This window comes from Poecilia latipinna, unplaced genomic scaffold (genome assembly GCF_001443285.1).
Source record: "Poecilia latipinna isolate Pla-1442-1.1 unplaced genomic scaffold, P_latipinna-1.0 Scaffold593, whole genome shotgun sequence".
NCBI lineage: Eukaryota > Metazoa > Chordata > Actinopteri > Cyprinodontiformes > Poeciliidae > Poecilia > Poecilia latipinna.
The window spans coordinates 31,394-37,393 of NW_015113209.1; the positions used below are offsets into that span (position 1 = coordinate 31,394).

At 40.4% G+C, this 6,000-nt stretch overlaps 1 long non-coding RNA gene across 1 annotated transcript; it reads left to right on the plus strand.

Annotated features, from left to right (window-relative positions):
• Window positions 1-446: 446 nt before the first annotated feature.
• Window positions 447-4,964, plus strand: LOC106953613 (uncharacterized). The gene is made up of 6 exons (XR_001426231.1): window positions 447-616; window positions 689-747; window positions 2,880-2,986; window positions 4,125-4,372; window positions 4,481-4,523; window positions 4,638-4,964. It is a non-coding gene; the product is annotated as an uncharacterized LOC106953613 (long non-coding RNA).
• Window positions 4,965-6,000: the final 1,036 nt, after the last annotated feature.

The following is a 6,000-nucleotide window of genomic DNA, read 5'->3' on the forward strand; positions in this document are numbered from 1 at the left end:
TCATTGAAGAGATGCTGTATCAGTTTCTACTGAAAACATCCCAGAAATCCTCCACAGATGAAATCAAAGATATCTAAGGTAGTTTTACAGTCTTTGTTTTTTGATTCAAAACCTGGGCCAACGATGCATGTTGTCCTGAAAACATGAGAATTTTAGTCTGTTTTCTGCAACATTGACTGATATTATTTAGTTTTGGTCAGAAATTCATTCTGTTATGTTTAGCTGTGAAGTAAGCTCTTTTTTTAAAGTAACTCCAAGAATTGACTGCATCACCTTGTGAAAAGTACAACTTTTATACTCTAAATGATTTGGACACTTGGAAACTAAAGTTAAAGCTGTAGTATGCAACTTTTATAAACAATGTTTTTATTTTTACATATTTGTTAAAACTGTCACCATGTTGTGGTGAGAATAACATGACAGGAAATCAACTAATCAGATGACTGGGATGAGCTGTGTGACTCCAACACCTGCAGACAATCAGTTCATCAAGCAGTGATTGGCTGAAAGCAGCAATTAACACCAACTCACTGCTTCACATACAGAGCAAGCAGCTTCTCCAGAGTTGGGTTGCTTTTGCTACCATCTGAAGTGCGTGCAGCAGAAACTCCATGCAGTGAGTTTCTGCAGCTGCATTTATGGAAGTGTTCAATGTCTCTGATATTTAATATATTTTTTTCTTAAACAGAATCTTGCTGATTTACTTAGTTCAAATAGAGCTTGGTGGTGGCTTCTAGGTTGAAGAAGGTAAGGATTGTTTAAAACAAAACAAAACAGGGTTGGGGCAGGAATAGTACATTCACTTCACTTAACTTACAAACACATTCTATGCAACTTTGTCTTGTAGCACTGAGACCCCAGAACAGCAACACACATTCTGGCTTCTCTCTACCAGATGACAGACTAAGAAAATTCAGCAGCAGTTTCCAGAACCAACTCGGACAAGGCTTCTCCTCTTCAAGTCCAGTCCAGACCAGCAGCTTCAAAACTAACCCTGCAGTGAAGAGCAGTTCTGGTCAGAGGTTTTCCTCCAATAGCTTCAGACAAGCTCTGCCTCAACCAGTCCAAGGCTCAGGGAAACTAGTGAAGAACAAAATTGAATCAAAATCCAAGAGCCAGAGGACTGCCTCACCAACCTTCTAGTACGGTCCAGTTGCTCTGAGTCCATGTAGTTCTGTCATGATGCAGATGTACGCTCAAGCACCTGCAAGAAAAGTCCCATCAGGCCGTGCATCTCAAGGTGCCAGGGTCAGGGCGAGTTTCTCGCCTCACACTGACTCTGGGAGGTTTTATCCCAGCTCACAGTTCGCTTTAAATACCGGCGGCTACAGGCCAAGGAGTCTGCTCACTGGCCTGGCTGGTCTCAGAAGCAGCAGAGAGGGAGAGTCCGCTCCGGGGTTTGCTCCAGTAATGGTCCATGACCTTCCAGAACCCTTCGGCAGCTCGGCCATCAGACGCAGTAACATCAGTGTTCTCAGTGTTTTGCCAACTACCATAAAAAGAAGAGCTCAGAGTTTACAGAAGCAAATATGGATGCAAATGTTGGAGCATATCTGAAGTTGTTGTCCAACCGGAGCCAGCACATTAACAACTTAATCCTTATTATAGTTCATCATGGTTGTTGTTTTTCTTCCTGCTGGTGCATATCAGGATGCAGAATTGGGACATTTGTTCAGTGTTCATCTGCAAGACACCACCATGACATCAACACAGTGGGGTGTATTTAGGGCACAGTATCATTATCATGCCCAAAAGGAATCTAGTATTCATTCATATCTCATTGTTTCAGCTTCAGAGGGACAGAATTTCAAAGCAAACCCTAGAATTCTCCAGTCAAGGTCATGAACACAAAGTGTGTATTCAGTTCAACAAGTTAAAAGTAACAATATTTTTTAATTATCCTCCATTTGATCTAGATTTGTGCTTAAATGCCAATTTCAAAACATCAATTTAATCCCATGAAAACTGTTAAAATAATGGACAATGCGCTTATATATATTAATGTATGAAGTTTTCATCAGTGTCAAAATTTGCTGAAAAATCAGTTTGAAGGATACATTTTCCTTCTAATCAATGAGCTTATGTGATATTGATGAAAATGAAATCAAGAGGCTATGCATATTTATTAGCACTACAACTTTTTCCACTCCGATTAGATCAAGTTAAGGATTATATTCACAACTTCATAGCCTATGTTCTAATTCCCCAAAATTGTTGAATCAAAATTACTTGTGCACCCCAAAAAATTAGGGGGAAAGAAGGACAAAAAAAGATGAATAAAAAATACAGATTTTTAAAAAAAATATTGATTTAAAAAATCTTTTCAACAATAAACTACATTGTAAATCTTTAATTAAATGAGTAATTTTTTTTAAAGGAATGTGTATATCATATTAGACCCAGAACATTAAAAGGATTTTGCAGGTGTGCTTTGTTAAAAGAGCTTTACATTGTGACTTTAAAAAAAAAAAAAAAAGCTGTCGATTTAAAAAAAAAACATATTTTGTTGATTCTGAGCAATAAAAACTAAATATAGGTCACTTTTATGAAAAGGTATGTAGACAAGTTAATACATTAACAGTATATCTGGATGAATCAAAGTCAGAGAGATGTCATACATCTATCACTATAACTTTGTGTTACAGTCAACATTTCTATTGTAAGATTTTAATTTGCTTCCTCCCAGTGTGACTCGGCCTGAAGTTGACTTGCGAAGTGTAACTGGTTTGATGTAAATGAAGCAGACTAAAATATGACCTCATGACCAAAAAATACTTCCATCTACACGAGAAAACCATAAAAACAGCGATGCATCTCTAAAGCAGACATGACGCAGCGGTTCTGACTGAAAACTATCGTAACTTTTCATTTTCCAACAGGACTCATCTCGTTCCAGTCGTTCTCTGAGAACTAATGCGTTTCGAGCTCTAACCAGACGAGGGCGCCACTGCGTCAGCGACAGAGGAAGAGCCAGCTGATATGAAAGGTGACGTCTGGAAGTTCCTCAGAAATTAAGCGAGTTTTTTTTGTTGTTGTTGTGCATATATAATCAGCCTGTTGGAAGCGTGTGCGGATGAGTGGGACGGAGCTGTGAGGGATTTGTTCAGTACTCTCTTGATGGGATTAGAACAGCTTGACAATCTCTTTACAGAGCCGGGGAAAGCTCTGGCAGCGCGTGTTTACCGCTCACTGCCACGATTGTTTGTCATGGCTCAATAAAGAATCCATGACAGATGTCCTTAGCGCTCTCTATTAGGTTTGAAGGAAGTTTTAAAGTGTGGACTGGTTGGCAGCCGTTTTCATGACATCGGGTTGTTTCAGTTGTGGTCTGGAGCTCTGGACAGAAAAAGACCTTCTAGTGGTCACTACTGACCCTTTGCAATTACGTCCCTTAATCATTCGAAGCGCCATGATGGACGTTGGAAGCGAGGGACGGGAGTATTGAGACGTTGTTTTCCCAAGTTGTTTTTGCAGGTTTCTTAATAACTTCTTCTTTTTCGAGTCGAGCTAATTTATCTGTGAACGTAACACACCTGGTTGGGGCTCATAGACGGCGGGATTTACAGAAGCCAGAAACAGCTAGCTTAGAAAGTGACCCGTAGCTCCTGCCCCCTGACATGTTCATCAAATTACCGACTTTGCCTGAATTCACACCACAAAATTTACATCACTATGTCATAAACTGCGGTTCTCCTTAAACCGGAGCAGCATTGGAAATATAAGACGACACTAACCAGTTTTTTCAGTACATGCTAGGCTACATCACCATGGGGCACTATTTCCTTGGTTACTGGTGGTTAGACTCGTACCTTTGCCATAAAGCAATATTTGATACGTTTCTAATCATACTTACTTAAAGTATATGAACGTTAATCTTCTTAGTAAGAAGATTACTGGCAGTCCGCAGTTACACGGAGGGCTGCCAGTCATTATGATTGACGACTGTTATCTATCGCTGCCGTAACCTCCCTCATTAAAAGTTATACAATAAAATGAAAAGTTTGGTTTGTATCCTTGTCTGTTTGTGCCGCCGACCGCGCAGAACCCTATGACAATTTTTAATGCTAAATGAAAGCGATATTAGGCTACCAGATGTGGGTTTTTTTTGTTTGTTTTTTTGACAGGCTTTGCAGATTGTTTTGACGTCCGTCATGGAGAAGCGGGCCGAGTTTCAAAGATAGTGACGTCACGTGCAAAGGGCCAATATGATGAATCGCAAACTGCGGTAGCTCTTCGAGCCTCCCGAACCTTGCTACAGCTACAAAATGTTAAGTATTTTGCTGGGCTTTCATGAGACTGATCAAAATTTATTGGAAAAGTACCCAAGAGGCTCAAGGGAACTCTGGAGAAGCTGCAGGGGTCTCCAGCTCAGGTAGGTGGATCTGTTGACAGGACTGATGTCAAAAATATATATATATAAATTGATTTAAGCGCCTGTATCTTGCTGAAAAGTGACTTATTAGTTTTGTCTTATTTCAAGTGTACGAGGATATTTGCACTAGAAACTAGACCAAAAACACTTGGTAAGATTTTGTGTAACTTTTAGCTTTAAAAATATTGAAAACCATATATCATAGTCCTTCCAGTTCCCAGTTATTTGCTACTTTGTGTTTTTTTCTCACACAAAAACCCAACAGAATCTACTGACGTTTCTGGTGTCCAGTTTATTTCCATCTCACTGACACACTTCACAGAGTCCAGCTCTTTCAGACAAAATCCTGGCAACTAAAACAAGGATTCACTGAGTTTATTTGGGTTTTTTTCTGAGGGATCTTGATCTCAGTGAGACTTCCTAAATTAACAGAACTTCAGTGGAGCCACATGAAGAAGACGCAGGTGCCTTTGAACACCCAGCCGGTGCTACATTTAGCCCATGCTGACTGTTTTTGCTCTAATGGATGTTATTTTGTTCCTTTCCTTTCCTTGAGGACCACAATGGAAATAAATATTTGCACATTTTTTAACGCTGTCTATCAGTGCGTCATTTCTTCTAACAGTGCATGTTCTAAGTTAAACCTGCTGCCATGTTTCTGATGGGTTATTTTACATCAGTCATCTGTCAAGACTTCAAGTAGGAACAATTTTTCCACAGCTGTCTTATCCGTTGGGGGTTTTTGTAACTCGCCCACGTAAATATGTATGACAGGATCAGCAATTTTTGATCCAGGTACAAAGACAGCAGTGCATCGTCGTGTTGGCATGTCAGTCATGTCATACGCAGCAAACTCCGCTGAGTGGTGTGCCTGCAGAGTGATTTGATTTCAGAAATGTCAGCAAAAAAAACAACCAAAAACTGCTTCAGTGCCTGAGATGTACAAGCCGCATTAAGAATGTAGAGTTTGTTCAGCTTCTACAACCAAAGATTCTGATGCATTTTTGCAAAATGATTCATGGTTCATGAATGAGTTTCCAACCTTTTTTTTTTTTACCAATTAATCTCTGAAACGTGTGGAGTGCATCTGAATCCAGCTTCCTCAAGTAATTTTGCAGTATGCATCTACCAGTTTAACACACAGACTGAAATGTTTGCTCAGTCTTGCTGGCTGGAGCGTCTGAGCAGCAATTTTTAAGTAATTTGAGCTGCCAGCATGTCACCAGTCTGTCATACAGCAACAGTCTTTGGTCAGAGGCCTCTTCTGACTTGTTTCTAGACAGATCGGTAAGCATCATCTTCCATCTCAACTCGGAAAATATTTGAATGATATGAGTTAGAGGTGTGCCGATCGATCGGCCACCGATCATAATCGGCCGATTTCCGTGAAAAAGTGTATGATCGGTGATCTCTGATCACGGTCTCTTATTGCCGATCACGCAAACCGATCACCTGCATCTCATTTCGCAGCCTGCCTGTGCAGCTGTTCTCCTCTTTCCTTCATTCTGCGCAAATGCGCAGCAACAAATCCTCAGCGATGTGGAACTATAACGCACTGAGTGAATGGGGAAGTTTGCGTGTTGCGTTGAACCGCTGCTACGCTACAGGTAGTAATATTTCACAGATGG